This window comes from Phascolarctos cinereus, unplaced genomic scaffold (genome assembly GCF_003287225.1).
Source record: "Phascolarctos cinereus isolate Bilbo 61053 unplaced genomic scaffold, phaCin_HiC Scaffold_5;HRSCAF=322, whole genome shotgun sequence".
In the NCBI taxonomy this organism is placed as follows: Eukaryota; Metazoa; Chordata; class Mammalia; order Diprotodontia; family Phascolarctidae; genus Phascolarctos; species Phascolarctos cinereus.
Window position 1 is genome coordinate 444,935,420 of NW_027555958.1, and position 22,743 is coordinate 444,958,162.

A 22,743-nucleotide genomic window follows, 5' to 3' on the forward strand; every position below is an offset into this window, starting at 1 on the left:
CCAGCCATGATCTGCAGAATATTTTTGAAGACTGTGCTAAGGAACTCCATCCTCATGGTGTTTGGTTTTTGGCTCCTCTTTCGCTGTTGTGAATTGTACTTGTCTTACTTTTGACTAGGATGATTGGTTCTAGCTCTGGTACAGGAAAGGCATGTCTTGTCATTTATATGCCTCGGAGAATGGAGTTAACTTGAAGATATGGGTCTGTGTGTTTGTGTGAAGAGCTGGGGGGAATCAGGGTTCTGCCCAGAGCTAGTTAAGCCACCAGTAGATCATGATGAGAAGTCCTCTAACTCTAGTCTTTCCTTAGACTCCAGCCTGAATCATAGCATTCAGAGGCTCTAGCCTTAGCCATTAATTAGTGGACTGACACAGGAAAGAGACATTGACTACGAGAATATTTATCACAGTACTTCATTCAGATCAGCCGTTCAAACAGTTCTTGATGGACATTGTGGAAGTATATTAAAACCTCTTTTTTAGTCCAACTGGTACTATTAAGAAATCAATGTTTTCTTTCACCTAAAACTGTTTCCAGACTTTCCCTTTAGAATGTGTGTAAGGTCAAGGACCAAGGCTAAAGTCCCTGAAACAGAGGATAAATTTGATAATGAAGCTTTATCTTTCATCTTGTTTAGATCCTTCCCCATTCCCTGAAGTGGTTGGCCTATGACCTAGCCACAGGAAGTGCCTTCTCTATCTGTTATTCATCTAGAATTGTGACATTGATCACTGGAAGCAAAGCTTTACTTACAGTCCTTGTGGAGGTAGTGATCAAGGAAGAAATTGAGTAGTGACCTGTTCTGGAATGCTAACACAAACTGTTACCATATTATGACATTTTCGTTGTTCAAAGTTCTTATAAATGTTACCTCAAATTGTCCAGAAGTGGAGACATGTCCTAGCGGGATGGGAGGTAGATAGACTATGCCAGTTTGGACACTTCTCTTTCAAATCTAAAAAGCTTTGGATATTAGACTAATGTTAGATAAAATAAAATTGTTTCTGGCAGAGATTCCCTAAAATGCAGAGGATAATATTAATATACTGATGAAGTGCTATAATATGATTAAGTGCTGAATTGATTGCTGCATTTAAATGCTGTTTAGGTTCAGAAAAGGGAGGGATCAATGTGGCAGGAGTGATGGGAAAGGCTTCTTAGAGGAGCCAAATTTGACTCTGGAAGAGAAGTAGGGAGATAAGGAAGTCTTATCTCTTATCTCAAGGCTTATTATAGGTCTCTTCGTTTTTTTTTTTTTGCAACTATGCATCTCTTTCTTTGCCTGTGTTAACCCTCCCTGAGAACTCAGATGACTTAGCAAACAAGCTCAAGTATAAACCAGTGTTTATACTTATTTATTTATGTGGATTTGTTAGTTCCTTATTTCCTATCACCTTACCTATGACAAGGCAAATGCTTTGGTGAGCTATGTCGTTTTGTTATTCAGTCATTTTTTTCAGTTGTGTGTGATTCTTTGTGACCCCATTTAGGGTTTTCTTGGCAGAGATACTGGAGTGGTTTGCTATTTCCTTCTCCAGCTCATTTTACAGATGAGGAAACTGAGGCAAACAGGGTTAAGTGACTTGCCCAGGGTCACACAGCTTTTAAGTGTCTGAGGCCAGATTGCACTCATGAAGATGAGTCTTCCTGACCTCGGACCTGACACTTTATCCACTGTGCTAACTGGCTGTCCAACTTATGTCCTAGTCCTAGTCTACACTTTTAGAAAATGCTTTGGTTTAAAACCAGCCCTAAAGATAACCATTCCAATTGAGGCAGGCTTGGGACTACTCCTTAAGTCTGAGGCAAGCCCAGTTTTGACTTACTTGGGATTCACCCCCAGGTAGTGATATTGGCTTATGGGTTTTCTGCAGGGGTTTGAAGTCAGTTTGGAAATGATACTGGGAGGAAAGATTGCCCTGTCTCACCTCTCAGGTTAGGTAGTACGGTATTATTAAAATTAAGGCTCTGAAAAGTTTCGTATCAATAATATGTAATCAGGGGCAGCCGGGTGGAATAGTGGATAGAGCACTGGCCCTGAAGTCAGGAGAACCTGAGTTCAAATCCGGCCTCAGACCAAACACTTGATACTTACCAGCTGTGTAACCCTGGGCAAGTCATTTAACCCCAATTGCCTAAAAATAATAAAAAAAAATGTAATCAGATCCCCTGAGGCAGGCCCAAGCCCTTGAATGACCCTGGAACTGCTATGTGTTCTTTCCCATCTTCTGGGTAAGGGTGGACATCCTGCTGGGCTGGTTCTTGGTCTTACCATTCTCTGTACTTAACTGCTCTGTATGCTCCTTCAGGGGAAAAAACAGACTGCTCAGTCTGAGACCTGGAAACTTGTCAGACGTTCCAGAAGGACCTTCCAAGTCCCAAAACTGGAAATACTTGTTTTGAGTGTCTCTCAGCTCCTGTGAATTCTACTCTCTCCCAAATGATAGAGATTGAAAATGTCATGGAAGAGGTCGGTTGGTGGGCCAGGCAGTGCAAAAGCAGCTGGTGCCTTCCCAACAAAACATCTTCCTTCTCGTGTCTTTTCTCTCTGGTCTGTCATTATTTAATGAATCTATCTGTTTTGTGACTGATTTTGTAGCTTCTTTAAATCTCTGAATATGGGGTGTGTGTGTGTGTGTGTGTGTGTGTGTGTGTGTGTGTGTGAAAGAGACATTGTGGTGTAGGGGAAGGAGTGCTAGCATTGGAAGACTTAGGTTCAAATCCCTCCCCTGACATTTATTAGCAGCATGATTCTGGCCAAGTCACCAAACCTCTGGGACTCAGTTTCCTCTTCTGTGAAATGGGAGTAATAATGCCTTTCATTCCAATTTCTCAGAGTTGCGGTGAAACTCAAATGAGATGATATATGTACAACTCTTTGCAAAATTTAAAGCGGTATGTAAATACCAGCTCTTAGGATGAACATGTTAAATACAGAGAAGGTTGGAAAGACTTCATGACATGATATATAGGGAAGAAAGAGGAGAAAGGAAATGACAGCAATTGAAATGGAAAGGACAATGTTACAAATTGATAAAGAACAAGTTTGGCCCCAAATAAGAGACAGAAGAAGACATTCAGTCTCTTAGCTCCAGGCATCTTCTCTGGCATCATCCACATCTACAATGCTCTCTCTCCTCATCTCCAGCTCCTACCTTCCTTGGAGTCCTTCAAATCCCAACTAAGATCCTACCTTCTATAGGAAGCCTTTCCCAACTCCTCTTAATTCTACCACCTTCCCTCTGTTATTTCCTATATGTCTGCTCTATAGCCTGTTTGTATATGTTTGCGTATTTTCTCTATTGGACTATGAGCTCCTTGAGGGCAGGCACTCACTGTCTTTTACCTTTCTTTGTTTCCCTAGCCCTTAGCGTTGGGCCTGGCATACGGAATATGCTTAATGGATGTTTATTGACTGATCAACACATCCCTTCACTCCTTTGCAGGGGTAGGATCCGTGGGTAGGGAACATTGTATGTGTCAGACTTTTTTTGTGTGTGTATTGATCAGTTTTCCTGAATTTTCTTTCTTGTCTTCTTTTCTTCTTCTTCTTCTTTTTTAAATTCTTTGCTGTAAGGGATGGCTGTCTGGTAGGAGAGAACAGGAGGGATACAGGGGGAAATCTAAGCAACTAAAAAAACAGAATGTATCAGTAAGTTCCTATTATAAAAAAGAAAAAATAGCTATTATAATTTTAGATGGCCACTTCTAAGTAGGAATAATATATTTATATAGTCAGTCAGTCAATAAACATTGAGCATCCACTATGTGCAAACACTCTTGTACGGCATACTTTAAGGTTCACAAAATTATTTCGTCAAAACAACTCTATAAGTTAGGCAAATACGATTATCTCCATTTTACTACTCAAATAACTCCGAATAAGGTGGGTTGAATGAAGACCCAAAGTCAAACAACCAGGAAATGTCGAAAGTAGGATTTACACTGGCCTGAAATCCAGTGCTCTTTTTCTCATCGTAACTCAGCCTTAGAGTCATTTTTGGTTGTTGTTATACCCTTGTCTGTGTCTCTACATGTATTCAATCACTCCTACAGCTTTGGCTTCAATTTTCTTTCCTAAATGAGCAACGGATCAGTTACTGATTTTGCCTATTGGTATTTTACTCCTAGTGTCAGGTTGCACTGTGTTTTCTGCATACACCTTACTTTAGTCCTGTTTGTTGACTAGCCAATATTTATAAAACCTTCTGCCCTCTCTGGAGCCAATGGCAATTGTTGAATGATAGGCCTAAAAACCCCATTGGTTGCTCTCCAGTCAGTTTTGACTTCAGTGGCAGCTAATAAGAAACTACTGGAAATCTACTTCATCCAATAAATCTATTCCTGGCAGAGACCGTCTGTCATATGAAGAATGGGGAGCAGACCCAGTGAATCTCCATTTCTTAACTGTCTTTCTGTTTATTTTTGTCCTTTCAGTATCATATGTATCGTTGTGCAAACACTGCAAAGAGGGAAAACACAGGAAGGGAGAGAGATAGATTTCAAACTTCCAGTGTTTTGCCAGAGCACTAATTTTCAGGCTGGGGGCTCAGAGAGAACAAGAGAATTATTGTTTCAATTTTTATAAATTTTCCAGAGAAGGAGAAAACTTAGACTTGGAACTTTCTAGGCAAATGAGTCAACAAGTTTGTTGGATTGGTGGGGAGAAACAGTGATGAGTTGGCTGTCTTTGGGAGGTGGGTCAGTGGCCACTTTCTTTCCCATTGTTCTAACCACTCAGTTTGAAAGGAAAACAACACTTCCACAGGCAAGAAGCCAAAGGAATGATTGGGAAGGTGTAACCCAAGGTACAAAAGAATGGGGACAAGTGAGAGGAAGTGACTAGCTCTGCTCAGGATGCAGCCTAGCGCTCACCACTAACTCCCTAACACTAGAGTGATTTCGAGCATTTTTTCATATGGTTGTTGATAGCCTGGATTTTTTCCTTTGAAAACTGCCTGTTCATATCCTTTGACCACTTATCTGATAGTCCCGATTTTCCATAACAGGAAGTTAAGGGTTTACTTTGTTTTGAAGGAAGAAAAGGGGATTTATAAAATGTTTATATTCTGAACTTTAGATAGCAATGAAAAGTTTTTAGAACAAATTCTGCTGTTTAACATTTTTAATGTTTTAGAAGTTGTATATCTTCCCTCCAAAAGTAATATTCATAAATTTTTTAGATCTTTGCCTGTCAAGCAGATATTGCTGTCTTTCTGTCCACTTGTACCTTTCATTTTTGTATCTTATTTTTGTCACAAACTTAGCAACCGTTAACACAAACATTCAAATCCTTAAACAAAAATGAAAAAGAATGTACACAAACCATAAGTGACTGTTATTAATAATTTGTTTAGAAAAGTTTTTTAAAAATTGTTTGTACTATCTTTTGCAAAATAGTAACAAAAATGTTCTGTTTATTTCTATGTCCCCTTCCAAAGTTTTTTTTTCCATTTTGTGTATTTTTTTCAGATTCTATTATGGTCACATAGTTATAATTCATGTCCATATTATTGCTTTGCTTCTGTTTTTTTTTTTTTGCTCTGAAATGATATATTATTTCAGATCAAAAAAACAGGGAGAAATAGATCTGATGCTAAGGTTTTGTTTTGTTTTGTTTTGTTTCATTTTGTTTTGGTCAGGGCTATATTCTGCCTTGGGGGTTGGAGCTGAAAAAAAAGATAAAGAATTATGGATCTTTTGACAAAACTTCCTAAAGCATAAGCAGGAATATTGATACCAGGAAATTCCTCTAGGCAATGATTCAATTGTAGGGTAAAGGGGGCAAAATTAGAGTGGTTGAACAACTTTTCATTGTATCATTCCAATACTGCTACATCTTTTTATTATTAATTTATCTGTATCTTTTTAAAAGTACAGTTTCATTAACACTTGTTCTGTAGATGTTATTTAAGTAATTTTTTTCCCTTTTGAATTTTTGCTTTTGTTTCTTTGAATTGATATATTTTTTCCATCTTGCAAGAATTCTTTAGTTTGTTCTTTCTTTTTAATTGTTCCTCCCCACCCCCAATTTTCTTTAGAGGGTTGCTTCTTTGGGAAATTTCAATTTTTGTTCTTGAAAAGCTATACTGAAGATCAGTACACTCTTGCAACCCCTTACTCCATCATTTCCCAAGGTGGTCCTCCAATCCTCTCCTTTCTACGTGTCTCTCTTCTTCCCTTTTCTGTCTCACCAAATGTCCAGACCACTTACTGGGGATGTTGGAGTGGAGATTCCTGCTTAAATTGGGCTGACCTAGATAACCTCTTAAGTCCTTTCCAAATTTAGTATTCTATGATTCTGTAGAATGTAAGTATTGATATGTCTTTAAAACAAGAATAAGAAGAATTAGACTAGAGTTTTTAAAAATACCAATTGAAATAATATGTTTATTACATAGAATTCTTAATTTTAAAAGCATATGAATACTTCTTTATGACACACAACTCATGTACTTTTAAAATTAAGAATGAAGGATAGAAGGGGCAGCTAGGTGGCGCAGTGAATAGAGCTCTGGCCTTGGAGTCAGGCGGACCTGAGTTCAAATCCAGCCTCAGACACTTAATACTTACTAGCTGTGTGATCCTGGGCAAGTCACTTAACCCCGATTTCCTCACCAAAAAAAAAAAAAAGAATGAAGGATAGAAAATTATATTTAGTAAAAATAATTCTGCCAGGTATTGTTGCACACACCCTGTAATCTCTGCTATGGAGAGATCGAGGCTGGTGGAAATCTTGAGTTTAGAAATTCTGAGATGCAATAGATAAAGTCAATTAAGTGTCTGCACCGGGACTGGCATTAATACGGTGATCCCTGGAGAGGCAGAGGTCACTGGGTGCCCTAGGAAGAGATGAGCTAGAATATGTTAGAAAGAATGGGTTGGGAGTAGCTAGGTGGTGCAGTGGATGGAGCACTGGCCCTGGAGTCAGGAGTACCTGAGTTCAAATCCAGCCTCAGACACCTATTTCCTAGCTGTGTGACTCTGGACAAGTCACTTAACCCCAATTGCCTCACTAAAAAAAAAAAGGGGTCAAGCTTCCATGCTGATCAGAGTGGTATTGGGTTATAAATAACCCCTACACTCCCAGCCTGGGTGAACCAGGGAGACCAAAAAGGCCATCTGCACAGGACTGTCCTCATTGGCGGATATTGATTGCTCAGTACTGCTCAGGAAGAAGCCAACATGATTGAGGCTGCTGGCTACTTTGCAGGTCAACTTCTTCCCAGAGTCTTTCTCTCCCTTCAGGTCCTGGGGGAGAGTCTGGAACTTGGGTCTTCTTTCTGGAAGCTAGAAACCAGAAGAATGGGATCTTTCTTCTCATAAGTTCTGATCAACTTCCCACTTCATGCAGACACAGAACATTGATGACTGAGCAATCACTCTCCACCAATAAGGGTAGTTCTGTGCGAATGGTCCTTTAAGCCAAAGGTTATACATATACACACAGATGACACACATGTACATATATGTCCACTTGTGTGGAAGTATGAACTATGTATGTGTGTATTTACAATATATAAACATATGTACACATATAATATATACATATGCATACATATGTATATATTATATATTAGATACATAATGTATACATATGTATTGTATATATACATACATATATGTATATACTTTAGAATATACTTTATATATATGTATGTGTACATATATGTATATACTTTGGAAATATCACCTAGGCCATCCTATACTTTCATGGAGTGAGATTAAAAAAGAGAAAAAGCTGAAAAAAAGGGAAGAATTGGAAAGTTAGTATTATATTTTAAAACGTAATTCTCTGTTCCTTATTCTTAATTTTAAAAGCATGTAAACACTTTGAGGAAGCGTTGCATAGTGAATGGGGAGCCAGCCTGAAAATCTGTCCCATACTGAATGTGTGACCCTGAATAAGTCATTTAACATCTCAGTGGTCTAAGTTGCAGAGAAGGTACTGATTTGCATTGATGGAGGGAGTTTCCTTACCCTGAAGTTCCCTACACCAGTGAAATCACAGGTCTAGTCCCTATCCCTTTGAATATTTCAGTTTTAGAGAGAATCATTTGCAAGTATCACATTTATTAGATAGCATTTTGGTTTGTTTTTGTTATTTTTAAAAGCATATGAATACTTCCATCCTATAAAATTAAGAATGAGAAACCAAAGGGCTAATTAAATAACTACAACACTTGTAATAATATTCTATTTATTACATTAACAGTAGAATTTTCTGTTTTTTCATTCTTAATTTTAAAAGCATGTGAACAGAATATCTCTCTTTAAAACACTGCATTAATTTCATTTTTAATTATGTGGTCTTTGTTCTTATTTTATGGGTCATTGGTTCTTGTGATAGAAAAATATGTTCTCCACTCATGATGCAGGGCAACTTTGACACCTCGTACATTAAACTTCTTGGTGCCCACTCCTCCATCTTTCCTTTTTTCTCTATCTTTCTTCCTGCCACTTAAACCTAATTTATGCATAAGTCAAGACATCACCCTGTGATGTCATTGGTCCTCTTCAGAAATGAAGGCTGATCAACATCCTTCCTGCTAAAGTGTTGGATTGGTGGAGTGAAGAAGGTGGGGGTGGGGAAAAGTGCAGGGGTTGGAGGAGGCATGGTTAGGGAGAGGTAGGTGAGTCATGCCCTACCATAAAATCATAGAACTGTGAAACCTCAGAGATCATCCAGGCTTTCCTCTCCCTGATCCTGCCCCTTCAAACCCTTCTGTTAATCATCCTGTATGACATATCTCAGGAGACAGTTCTGCCACAGGATAGCGTGTGATAACTAGTTTCTAAATACAGAAAAAATTGCTCGATCTTTTGTACATGGAACCAATTACTCTAATTCAAGGGAACAGATTGGCATTTATCCTGGCTTAAAAATGATGTGACATTTTTGGGAACCTAGGAGCTACAATAGTTTTGAAACACCTACCAGGTGCCATCTTTGCTCAGGAGAGGTGGGAGGTAGAGAAGGAAATTGGGATTCACAGCTGAATGTCTGGCTTAGACGTTAAGCCTCTCTGGCTGAGGATGTGCCCTCATTCTCTCTCCTCCCTCTGTCTCCCTCCTGTTTTTGGTGCAGAGCCGAGGGAGTTGTCAGCTCTACAAATAATCTTTGTAGCTTGCAGTTGAAATTGGAGCCTTTAAAAAAACCCACCAAAAATCCTTCTAGGGTCATAAAAATGTTTTGGCCAAGAAAGAGATTTATGGCCAACCTGTTTTACCACGTTGTACATGAAAAATGTGCTGACTAACCCGATTCTCATGCAAAAATGTCAGCTCTTTCATCTGTTTTGTCCTAGATTTAAAAAGACAGTGTTTCCAGAAACATAAGTTTAAATGACGTGGAAAACAGAGGTGGATAAACTAGAAGTCTCAGATTCATAATGTTACAAGTGGCTCTGAAAACAGGCAGATGATTTCTTTGGTTCTGAGGAGGCTAAGCTTTAAATAGCTGCTTATAGCCTCTTTTCAAAGAACAGAGAGGTGGTGTTGTTAGCTAACAGCTGTGAAGGAGACAAAGAAAGACTCTTCATACCAAAAGCATAAAATTTAGTTTTCCAAAAAGTGTTTTCAATTTTTCCCCACAAAGTTCTAGTTAAAGGTCACATTGTGGCATCGAGGTCAGTGACCCTGGACTCTTACACGTCGTAACAACAGAAAACAGGCTCTGGAGCATTTTTGCCATGTTTGTGTTTGATTCTGGTAGTAGACTGAATCCCAGGACTAGCCCAATTAGCCACAGAAAGGTTCATGACCATTAGGCTGGTCAGTAGTTTGACCATGTAACCCAAGGGAAAAAAAAACAGAAAATACAAAATGATACTTATATGATCAATCAATCAATAAACATTTATTAATTGTGTTCAATCACAGTAGAGCCTTCTGAGCTCATATTGTGATCAGCCACAATTGTACCCACAATACCTTGACCCCAACATAGTGATGTCATTTTGGTTCTCTTCGAAGATATCTAACCAACCAACCATTAAGTGCCTATCATGTGCTAAGTGCTGGGGATAGCTTCCCTTTCCACTCCTTCAGTGACAATGATGGAGAGGAGGAAAAGATGGCAAAGGATGCTAAGGATCAGTATTGTAAGATGGTCTATAAACTTACATGCCAACATCTCCTGCAGGGGATAATGAAGTAGAGACATTCTATGAAAGCATGTGATAAAAAGCCTTGCAAATTAAATCAACATATACTTTAATACTAGGTGACTGGAATGAAAAAGGGGGCATAGAGGAAGATAATGTAAAATATGTTGGAAAACAAGGTTCAAGAGTAAGAAAGAAGAGTGGTCAAAGGCTTGTAGACTATACAGAAGTTTATACCTGTCTATCATAAATACATTCTTAAAGAAGAGAATTGGGAGTGCCAGAACATAGCAAGCACTGAATAACATCACCAAAAATGAAACGGATTATATTTTAACAAATAGGAAACAGCCAGATACTAATGGGGTAGGGGAAGAGTTATTACAGTTAGACAATTGACTTGTTAGTGAAAATATCGGAATCAATAATTAGCAGAAAGATTGAAAATAAGAAAGCAATATAATACATAACTAAGGCAACCTCCAACCTGACCTGAGATGCCAAAAAATGGGAAATGGATGAAAGAACAGACATCAGAAGAGATTCATACCATTTCCTAAGGAATTTCAACCGATGTGAATCAGTCATCCCAGTAAAGAGAACAAAACAGCCTAGAAACTGCCTCAGACAGAAATCATTCGATATCTTTCCAAGAAGAGAAATATGGCAGCCAAGAGCAATAGTGGTTTAGGCTATGGATTCATTTGTAAAATCTTATGGAGAAAGATGGAGGAAGATTATGAACAGTACCACCTAGGGCAGGTAGGTGGCACAGTGGAAAGTGCACCAGGCCTGGAATCAGGAAGACCTGAATTCAAATCCCACCTCAGACACTAACTAGCTGTGCAACCCTGGGCAAGTCACTTAATCCTGTTCGCCTCAGTTTTCTCATCTGTAAAATGAGCTGGAGAAGGAAATGGCAAACTCAGTACCTTTGCCAAGAAAAGCCCAAAAGAGGCCACAAAGAGTTGGACACAAGTGAAAATGACTAAACAACCACCACCTCATAAAACTTTGAGAATCAGTAGAGGGAAAAGCAAGTTTATAGAAAGTAACAGATACAATTTTTTAAGAATGAACCTAGAAAAAAGGGTATGGTAGGAGTGGGCATTCGTTTTATGTGGAGGTTGGGCCAAAGTTTTTTTTAAGGAGTGAGAAAGCTATGTTTGGAATTTCATTGATCTGCATGATTAGGGCATGAACTATTACTGCAGCTTATTGGCCACTTACTATAAAAAAGTAGCCTATGAGAAGTTGGGGCTCCTCAGGATTAATGATCCTATCAGTTAATATGGCTCTCTGATTGGACATTGCTGCCATGACAGATGCAGAAGCAGAAGCAAGCCACATCCACTTGAGTCATATTTTGTATCCTTATTACTCCCCTTTTTTGGTGAAGTAAATTTCTCTTTGCTAAATATTTTATGGTCCACAAAAATCTCATTGCATTCCATTCCCAGAACTTTTGGCATTAGTTACCAGCATCTGATCAGAATGACCTCATAGTTGACCTTGGGGTTGAAATGGAGAAAGGGTGATACAGAGGAAAGGTAGCCTTGGGGGGATTGGATAGCTGGCTGCAGGAATCTGGCATGGCTCCCAAGCTTTGGGCAGCATGTGCTGCCTTCTCAGTGGGATGAGGAAGGGGCACCCACTGACCCTGGAGGATTAGTCCCTCTTGTGTACCTAAGGAGGTTGACAGCAAGAGCTAAGGTTTGTTGGCTTTTACCAATGATCTTACAAAATCTGAGCTGTTAGCATAAAAGAAATGAAAGTAAATTCTTTGTGTGCTATCTCCAACTAGAGAGAGATGTGAATCTGCTTTTGGTTTTTAAAGACAGTGCTTTGAAAACAGAAGTGCAACATATAGACTTAAAAGGAGCACAAGTGAAAGGGGTGATGCTGATGGGAATGGGGACCAAAGGATGCTGGAGGGATGGATAACCTCCAACCCAGAGGTCTTGGTGGAGAAAAGGTTGAATTCCACTGAGCTTAGAGTTATAAAGGAAGAGAATGGGAATAGCAGTGAAGATAAGCACTGGGAACCTACTCTGGGAGTAAGAGAGTCTCAGGTTTAGCTTATTCCACCCTGTCTTCGGGGTGACTTTCACACAGATAGGTTGGACAATGCAAGGCTTTCACTGCTGAGAATCTTGGGAGGTCGCGGGGGAAGTTTAAGCAAATTGCTGGTGAGTCATTGGAGCAATAATTGGTGAGGGTGGGGCCAATGCAGAGCTCCCTCACTCTGGTTTCATCAGTTTGGGTTTCTTACAAGAGATTGGTTTTTGGAAAGTCACTTGAATCAGCTTTGGGTGGGGATTGTTTTTGTCTCTTTTGGAGTGGTTAATATTGGGAGCTTCGCATATGTGGCCCTATAAAGATGAGCTTCCTTTGTAGCTGGAGTTCCGATGGGGATCAGCAAGGGTGGAGATGAAGTGTGTAGAACAGTCGGGTTTGGTGGATTGGCCTTATCCCTATGACTAGCGCGGATAAGGAGCAATTAGAGCCGGCTTTTAGGTGGAGCTCCACTGGAGTAGCAGCAGGCATCAGCTATGGGCTTCCCATGGCGTATTGCCACACCGGCCTGGCCAGAACAACTGGGAAATGTGAGCAGCAAAGTGCTGGCCTAACAAACACAGTTGTCTGGGGAAGTAGGCATTCTGGGAATAAGGGATGAGGCTCGTTGCCTGATTTGGTGGGGGGAAAGTGACAATACCTTCTTCCACAAGAAGTTTGGGATGTGTTTCCTGAAATATGGGGTTGATAAGGAAATGATTAATTATCAGACTAAGTGGGGAGGGTGAGAGTAAAACTGAACTGGGTCACCTGGTAGAGCAAAAAGGACCCTTCTACCCCAACTAAGCCTAACATCCCTGAAAGCTCCTCCCTCATTTGGATATAAGGAACTATAAACACTGGCAGTCAGGTTACCATTATCCTGGGAATCCTGATAGGTCATTAAACACGGTCCAATTTCTATGGGAGCTTTTGGGAGGCAGACCACCAAGGGAAGTGACATCATGAGCCCTTAGGAGTTGGTATCTACATAGGTGTGTACAACAACCTTTATGTAAAGTCATGAGTAAGGTCAGATAGAAAGCTTTGGGATTGCCAGAGCCATCCATGGCTCCCATACCAAACAATATTGGTCCCAGAAGGAGCAAAATCAATCTTCTCTTTAGCGATGGAAATGTCAGTGGCCAGAACCCTCCACTACACCAGCTCCCCTTGTAACAAACCTCTGTAGCCAGTGAGGAAGTCAGGTAGCACCTGAAACTGTATAGTGGCCTATAGGAAGCTGAGCAGTGTTGTCATAGCAGCTGTTATGGCTGTTCCTGATCTGTCAATGTGGTGTTCCAGTGAGTTGAAATCCTGGAAGAGTGAGACAGGATTGTTGATCTTGCCAATGCCTTTGTCTTGACTGGTTTATCTAAGACTAGTTAGGAACTATTTATTTTCACCTGTAAAGGAGTATAGCATACCTTCATGGTCCTTCCCTAGGACTATTTGAACTTTCCTTTAAACTGCCCCAGTCTGGTAGGCAGAGATCTGACAGGAGCCCCATTTCCTCATGGCATTGATGTCCATGATTAGACTGATGATGCAATGTTGATTGAGCCAAATGAGGTCATAGTGGAAGAGGCCTTAGACTGGATAGTGGCCCATATGAGGATCAAGGGATGGGACATGAACTCTAAGAGAATCCAGGGACCAGGCCACTTAGTTAAGTGGGTGGAGAACATCCTGACAGTTATGGACATTGTTTAAAACAAGCTTTCACGCTTGCCAGCCCAGCCAACACTTACAGTGGTTACCAAGAATGACTCAGGTCCAGCAGAGAGGGTACCCTCTCAGGCACTAGAAGCATAGACACCAGCAGAGTAGGTGGTGACACAGCCTTGTAGTGTGGACAGCACTGAGGACACCAGAAGTAGCAGCAGTTCAGGCCTCAGAAGAATGGGCAGTATCCGGGGCATCAGCAGCGGCTAGCATTTTGGTAATGTTCACAGATGGGATGTGACTGCTGGAGGTTGAGGCTTCCAGTCCCAACCCCAATGTCCTTCCTCATCTGCTAGCCCAGGGATGCTCCTTGTGTCAGTGAGTACACACCGATCTTGTATTACCCTCAATCTGTATCTGATTGGCAGATCATCTCCTTTCTTCCATCTCAGGGCAAAGTATTTGCTTCTGCTAGAAGCAGCTTAATTATTATGGCCCTGACTACGGGGCTTAGGTGTCCCACCTTCCAGGAACTGTGTCCTTCATGAATTAGCAGCACCCTCAAAGGGTGGAGGGTTCCAATGTTTCTTGGATCTGGCCTCCAGAAAAACTCACCCAATAAAGATGGACTGCTTCTGGACCAGGGGTTCTTAACCTAGGTTACACAGACTTCCAGGGGGTTGAGGGCTAGATTTCAGGGAGTCCATAAATTTGGATGAAAAAAATTACATCTTTATGTTCATTAACCTCTAAACAAAATTGAGCATTTCCTTAAATTATGACTATAGTCAACATATATGTGTATGTGTTTGTAAGAGAGAGGTGGAGAGAGAGACAGACAGACAGACACAAAGACAGAGAGAGCATAATAGTATTTCCTTTTCCAATTTTGGGAAGTTTATATATCATAATTGGCAATGATGGATACAATGTGAGGCTTTGAGTAGCTGATTTGCACTAACTTCCACTGCCTAAGAGCCCTGCTGGAGAAACAGCACTGGTGAAGTGCCTGCCAATCCTTGGGTAAAAGTACCTGACCTTTCTGAAAGGGCACAGTGCTATCTCAGTGGAGGGCTTCAGCTTAGCCCATACTGGGAAGTGGTGGAGACTGCAGCTGCCACAAAGAAACAAGCCCAGGTGAGTGGATGAAAGACCCCGTTGAGGGGTCTAATAGAACAACCTTTCTAGCTGTGATCATGTGTCCTATAAGGATCTAGCCCAGCTGAACAACAAATTGACTCAGGAAGAAAGGAATCAAGGACAGAAACAAAGAAAGAAAGAAAGAAAGAAAGAAAGAAAGAAAGAAAGAAAGAAAGAAAGAAAGAAAGAAAGAAAGAAAGAAAGAAAGAAAGAAAGAAAGAAAAGGAAGGAAGGAAGGAAGAAAGAGAGAAAGAAAAAGAAAGAAAGAAAAAGGGAAGAAGAAGGGAGGGAAGAAAAAGAAAAGAAGGAAGGAAGAGAAGGAAAGAAAGAAGAAAGGTAGGAAGGAAGGTGAAAGAAGAAAAGAGAAAAGGAGAGAAAGAATCAATGAACTTCCTCTGATGGCAATTGAACTACATTCTTCAGCTCCTTCACTTTATACTTATCACATAAAAAAGTAAGTGCTGGGTGTAAGATCCTATTCAATTTAGACCCTAAGATGAGCATGCTTTGCTTCAAATCTTTATTCCAAGTTTTATTATATCATCATATTTATCTACCAAAAAGTACAGCTCAGTGATGGAGCGAAGGTGCAGGGAACTATTCAGGTGATACTTTAACTCCAGAGTGTGGTAGCTAGGTGACACAGTTGATAAAAATGCCAGGCCTGGAGCCAGGAAGACCTGGACAAGTCACTTCACCCTGTTTGCCTCATTTTCCTCATCTGTAAAATGAGCTGGAGAAGGAAATGGCAAATCACTCCAGTATCTTTGACGAGAAAACCCCACATGGGGTCACCAAGAGTCTGACATAACTGAACAACAAAAACAAAATGGTTGAAAAAAATCACTTCTCAGCCTACTGATGTGAGAGGCACCCAGTAATGGTACCAGATCTGTGTGGAAGCCCCCCAACAAAGCGAGGATACTTTGTGATTTTTCACTTCACTAGACATGATGGGTATTTCACAGGGAAAGAAGTACAAATCCAGGTCATGAAAAACAAAAACATCCCATATGAACCATCAAAGTGCTCTTTGTGTCTTTAATTAGATGTCTTATTTTCACATTCTTTCAACATTGCCACTCCAATTCCCCACCTAGAAGAAATATTGGCTCCAATCAAAATGGAATTGTGAAGAGGATGAGTTGGGTTTGAGGTGCTTACCTTTGCCTTAACTTCTCTTGGCTTCCCAGGTTGCGTTATCTGCCCTGCACTCCTGAGCCCAGAACACTTGGCACCTTTACCTTGTAGAAGGGCATCCATCCAGCAAGTCTGGGGATACAACTGAATAGTGGAGGCAAAAAAAAGGTGCTGGGGCTGTGTAGAGTTGAGATTTTTTTTTCTTTTTTTGGTGAGGCAGTTGGGGTTGAGTGACTTGCCCAAGGTCACACAGCTAGTAAGTGATTGAGATTCTTAAGAGTCGGAACTAGCCAGGAATGAGAGATGGACCTGGGCAAGACATTGGCACACACTGGAGAAGCATGATTATGTCGCACACACTGTACTAAGCACTTTCCTCATGTTGCTATTTTGTGCCCTTTATCAGTGCACTGATCATCTGTGAAGACAATTGTCATACATGTCTCATCATTCCTTTTGTTGTCATACATATGGAACATGGCAGAATCAGGGTGCTGCCATTCTGTACCTGGTCTCTATTTCAAATTCAGCAGCTGGCCACACCTCTCATTAAGTACTCTTAGAATCCTTTCCCCTCTTAAGGGTGTGCCTGATACAATCTTGGTCGTGACAAAGGGGAGAATGGTGTTAGGTCATGCAGAACGCCTCAGATTTCATTCCTATGGACACTTTTTCTGCACATGAATGAAGTGCTAGCTCTAAGTAGTTCAGGGCTAAATGACTAGATCAAGCTGCAGTATTTACATACCAGAAATGACTTGTGGCTATGATTCTGGTTCCCTGTCTAGCCTAATCATGCATTTTAGCTAAGACTCCAGCCTGAAAATGATTAAACTAGACGTTAAACAAATTATGCAATCAGCAAGTAAAACTTGTGCTAAATGTTGCAAACACTGTCCAATAGCCAGGGCAATTCCAGCACACGCGTCAGTTCATTGTCATGTGAATGGATATTGGACATTTGGTGGCCCAATAAACTTGTTCCATAACCTAAAAGATTCCATCATATATTTTGTGAGTTTCAACTGATCTAGTCGATAAAGCACGTTAGACTACAAGGAACTGTCATGGAAAAGTGGTATTAATAGAAATTGACATTAGAATTCCATTCTCTCGGAGAGCTGAATCACTGTGCTGGGTGGGAATGATATCTAATCAAGTCTGATTCTCAAATGACTGGGGAAAACACAAGGTCATGCTCACCTCTTTCCCCTCCAGAAAGCTGCAGAATAGTGCTAGTACATTCAAAGGAAAATGGATGAAAAAGATGACCCCTATGGCCAGAAAAAGATGCTACCAGAATGTAGATTTTTCTCTGTGGAGGCCTCATGAGATGGTATAAAGAGCTCTGGGTTTTGTGCTGCCATTACTAACTGCATCCATGACCAAATTGCTTGACCCCACCGAGCCTTAGTTTCCTTAGTGATAAAACAGGGATAATAAGACATACAATAACCACAGGGTTGTTGTGTGGAGGGTCACTTCAATGGGATTGTGGCTACAGTATGAACCTTTACAATACTTCTCATTAATATTTCACTAACATCATTTTTACATTTGGTGTTTTCTTTGATGAACTTAATGATTTAGACATTTCTGTTGCTGCTGTTCAGCCATTTTCAGCCATGTCCAACTCATCATGACCTGATTTGGGATTTTCTTGGCAAAGATACTGGAGTGGTTTGCCATTTCCTTCTCTAGCTCTTTTTATACATGAGGAAGCCAAGGCAAGGAGAGTTAAGGGACTTGTCCAAGGTCACACAGCTAATAAGTATCTGAGGCCAGATTTGAACTCAGGAAGATGAGTCTTCCTGACTCTAGGCCTGGCACTTTGTCCACTGTGCCATCTAACTGCCCTATTTAGAAATGTACTCAGAGAAAATTAATAAAGATGAGAAGCTTAGATCAATCAATTAATTAATCAGGAAGCATTTATGAAGTGCTTACCGTGTTCCAGGTATTTTGCTAGGTGGCTAGGTGAACTTGTCTTTCCTGACTGGCTGGTCCAAGCGAGGAGGAGGAGCTGCTGTGGGACTCTTGGCCCTCTGGCAGGCCGTGAGCCCATGACCCTACCATTGCTTCTGTCCTTGTTGTCTCTTCTTTCCTTCTCTTAAGTGATGGAGTAATGAATGTGGCTGCAACCTAGTGAGCTTTGAAATGCTTGGAGAGTGAGTCATCAGATGTCTAGGAACTAGAGTACATGCCAGAATTTGTGGGCACGATGAGAAGCAAAACTCTGAAGTGAGGGATGATTTCTTCAAGCAGCTTCATATACCAGCTATGCCAAACACCCAGAAGTTAATTTGGTGGGAAGAATGCTTTGTAGTGACCATGTCAAGTTTGAGCTCACTCCTCCTAGGCACTGAGGTGCTATAGGGAAGAGTGTGTACCTGTTCAGGTTGAGGGTGTGTGTTTATACTTCTGGTTTTGTTGTATCTTTCAGTAAATATCCCTGTTATAAAGGCTAATTGATGTTAATTGGTTAAATGAGACTGGCATGATAATGGTATTGATTATGTAGAGGAGATATTAATTGGCATTGTTTGAGTGATATCAAAGAACTAACTCAGGGTTGATATTGGGGGGAACACATTGGAATGAAGACTTTAGCCAACAGTGTTGGAATCCAACCCTAGAATCCTGACAGATAGATGAAGCTAGTCAGCCTTGTTTTGGGGGCCCAAGCTCATCAGTTGGAATGTAAGTTGGGATAAGGACCCCAAGACCTCTCTGTCTGGCTCTTTCTACATGTATGAATACACACATACCTATTTGTGGTTTGTCCTTCATTTCCGAAGGTGACCAAGGTGGTGTCTTGACTTGTAGGCAAACTGGGTTCAAGTGAGGCAGAATTACACAAAGGAACTTAAAGCTATGCTCTCTCTGTTCCAGAGTCATTGAAGTCCAATGGCAAGACACAAGTCAGGACGACTGGCAATGGCTTGGGATGCAGTAGATCGTCTTGGTGTCTTCAATGTCTGACCAAGCTCTGAGTGCTCCACTGAGCCACTGGAACAAAATGTGCTCCTCCAACCATCCCACCAGGGGAAGTCTTCACACGCTTGGGGTAGACATACCCCTAACTAATGTACAGGTCAGAGGCCCATTAATCACCTTCATCTTGGTTTAGTGCATCTGCTGACAGGATTTTTACTGGGGTGTGGTTGCTGCACATGCTGCAGCTTCTTGGAGCAACAGCTAAGAGTTGGGTGAATCAGGTGGACACCCAAAGTGGATGAGTGTTCCTGAAAAGGGCTCAGCAAGCCCTCATACAAGAGGTGCTAGTCCTCCCAAGCACACTGTACATCCTTTAGATATACTTATTTATGTATATATGTAAACGCAACACATGTATATAAAATAAATGATGATTGGGGATTGCTAAAAAGTAAAGGAAATCAGGAAAAGCCTCTTGAAGGAAGTAGCACTTGAGTAGAACCTTGATAGGAGCTAGGAGCTTCAAGAGGCAGATGTGAGGAGGGAGAGCACATCGGGTATGGGAGGCAATCTGTGCAAAAACCTGGAGGTGGGAGATGGAATGTTATGTGTGGGTAACAGCAAGCGAACCAAGTTTGATTGGAACATGGCATGTGTGAGGGGGATTGATGTATAAGCGGCCTAGACAAATAGGCTGGGACCAAATCGTGAAAGGCTTTAAATGACAAATAAATTTGTATTGCATCCTAAGGGCCATGGAGAGCCAAACGGAGCTTCATCAGCAGAGAGTGAAATGGTCAGACCTGTGCTTTAAGAATACCCATTTACTTCTCAGATAAAGGTCTCATATCTTAACTATATAGAGAACACAATCAAATTTATAAGAATATGGAACATTCCCCAGTTGGTCAAAGGATATGGACAGTTTTTTGATGAAAAAATCAAAACTATATGTAGATATATGAAAAAATCATTATTGATCAATCACTATAAATCTTTATTGATTAGATAAATGCATTAGATTTATTTAATCATTATTGAATAGACAAATGCAAATTAAAACAACTTTGAGATATAATTTTACACCTATCAGATTGATTAAAATGATAGAAGGGGAAAATAACAAATGTTGGAAGGGATATGGAAAAATTGGAGCACTAATACACTGTTAGTGGAACTGTGAACTGATCCAACCATTTTGGAGAGCAACCTGGAATCAGTCCAAAGAGTTATTAAACTGTGTATACCCTTTGGCCCAGCAATACCACTATTAGATCTGTTTCCCAAGGTTATCAGGTGAAAAAGGGAAAAGAACTTATGTGTTCTAAAATATTTATAGCAGCTATCTTTGTGGTGGCAAAGAATTGGAAATTGAGAAGATTGGCCTGTCAATTGGGGAATGGCTGAACAAGTTGTGATATGTGAATGTAACAGAATACTATTGTGCTGTAAGAATGATGAGCTGGTTGATTTTAGGAAAATGTAGAAAGATTTCCATGGAATAATAAAGAGTGGAATGCATAGAACCAAAAGAATTTTGTATATAGTAACAGCAATATTCTTAGCAGACCAACTGTGAATGACTAAGTTATTTTGAGTATTACAAGTACTCAAATCAACTAAAAAGGGCCCATGAAGGAAGATGCTATTCATCTCCAGAGAAAGAACTGATGGCTTTACATATGTATACACACCTGTGTTTAATGCTAGTCTTTCCTAGTGTGGGGTGGGGAGGGAGGGAGGAAAAAATACACAGCAGAAAACCAAAGAAAACTCAAGGAAGCACAGAAAAGCAGAGTAGTTTTGAAAATGATGTGTAGCATTTATTACATAGTGGGTTTTTTTTGCTAGACAATGGGGTTAAGTGACTTGCCCAGGGTCACACAGCTAGTAAGTGTCAAGTATCTGAGACCAGACTTGAACTCAGGTCCTTCTGACTCCAGCACTGGTGCTCTATCCACTGCACCACTAGCTGCCCGTAGTAGTAGTTGTTGTTTTTTTTTAAATCAAGTAAACAGTGTGAAGTGGAGATTCATGGTTTCATACTGAATCCTCTTTTTGCATTGTGCTGTGTACATGGAAATGCCTTTTCCCCTTCTTTTTATGTTTAAGTTCAAAATGAATAAAACATTTTTAAAAAAGGAATATCCATTTAGAAGTTGTTAGGATGCACAAAGATGGATGTGCTGGAGAAGGGAAATACTGTCTATTCAAGTTTATGAAGTTCTTTTCTCACATTTCCACTTTACAAATAAAGTAATTGAGGCTCAGAAAGTGATTTGCTCAGAGTCATACAGCTAGTGGGCATTGAAGCTGGGATACAAATTCATATCTTCTGACTTTAAGACCAATATTCTTTTTACTATATCACATTGTTTAATTCAATTTTATTTGTTCCAAATTCTCTCCCCTTCTCTTCCTCTCTCTCACCTTGGAGAAGATAAGAATTATGATGTCTATTATATTATGAAGTCATGCAAAACATAACACTATATCACACTGTTGCTGGGGGAGGGAGGAGGGTATTACACATATACCCTCCAGCCCTATCTAGAAGCCAAAGAAATATTGGAAGGTAGATGAAGTATGGTGATTTTTTCATTGCCCCTAAAAATTATACCATGGAAAGATATAGGCTGGACAATAGTATAGTTGAATGAATTTGTAACTTAATTGAATGGCTGAATCTAAGCAGTCACTAATGGTCTAATGTCAATCTGGATGGCTGTCTGTAGGGTCTGGAGTAGGGAAGACCTGAGTTCAAATCCCACCTCAGACACTAGCTGTGTGACCCTGGACAAGTCACTTAACTCTGGTTGTCTCAGTTTCCTCATCTGTAAAGTGAGCTGGAGAAGGAAGCGGGAAGTCACTCCAGTATCTTTGCCAAGAAAACTCTAAAAGGGGTCACAAAGAGTTGGACACGGCTGAAATACAACAAAACAACAGCTTGTAAGGTGGCATCCTAGATGTCTGTCTTGGGCTCTATGCTGGTTAATTACCTTTAGCAATGATTTGGATAAAGCATAAATGTCATTCTTTTTAGATCTGTCGATGACATAGACCCAATAAAGACAGCTAAGTGGCACAGCAGATATAGTGCCAGATTTGGACTAAGGAAGACCTGAAATGGGTGACTCCGGCAAGTCACTTAACCTTTGCCTGCCTCAGTTTCATCATTGGTAAAATGGGAATAATAAGAACAGCTACCTCCCAAGGCTGTTGTGAGGATAAAACGAGACATTTGTAAAGCACTTTGCAAACCTTAAAGTGATATATAAATGCTAGCTACTTCTAGTAGTTGTAGGGGCAGACAACACATTGGAAGACAGATCCAAGATTTTTTTTTGGGTACAGATGTTCATAAAACCAGGTCCATGAACGCATGGAAACAGTGGTCACCCAGGCAGAGGAAAATAGGGAGAAAAGTGGACTAGATGATAATGTCATTAGATGTATTCAGAAATGGTTGAATAACTGGACATAAAGAAAAATTGTTTCAAAGACAATTATTGATACTATTTATGTCTGACTATATTTCTCTCCCTAGAGTGAGCCCTTCTAATACAAACTAAAAAAAAAGAGAAAGAAATTTAGCCAAACCAGCCAACACATTGACAGTCTGATAGTGTAAGCGATGTTATACACCCACAATCTCTACCTCTGCCATGATCAAACAACAATTGTTAATGCTTTCTGATG

General features: G+C 40.4%; 1 long non-coding RNA gene across 1 annotated transcript in view; it reads left to right on the plus strand.

Moving 5' to 3' along the window:
• LOC110200193 (uncharacterized) overlaps positions 1-22,743 on the plus strand; it is a 51,624-nt gene that overhangs the window by 23,398 nt on the left and 5,483 nt on the right. Inside the window, exon 3 of the long non-coding RNA XR_013487405.1 lies at positions 19,000-19,201. This is a non-coding gene — a long non-coding RNA (uncharacterized LOC110200193). The remainder of the gene's footprint in view (positions 1-18,999; positions 19,202-22,743) is intronic.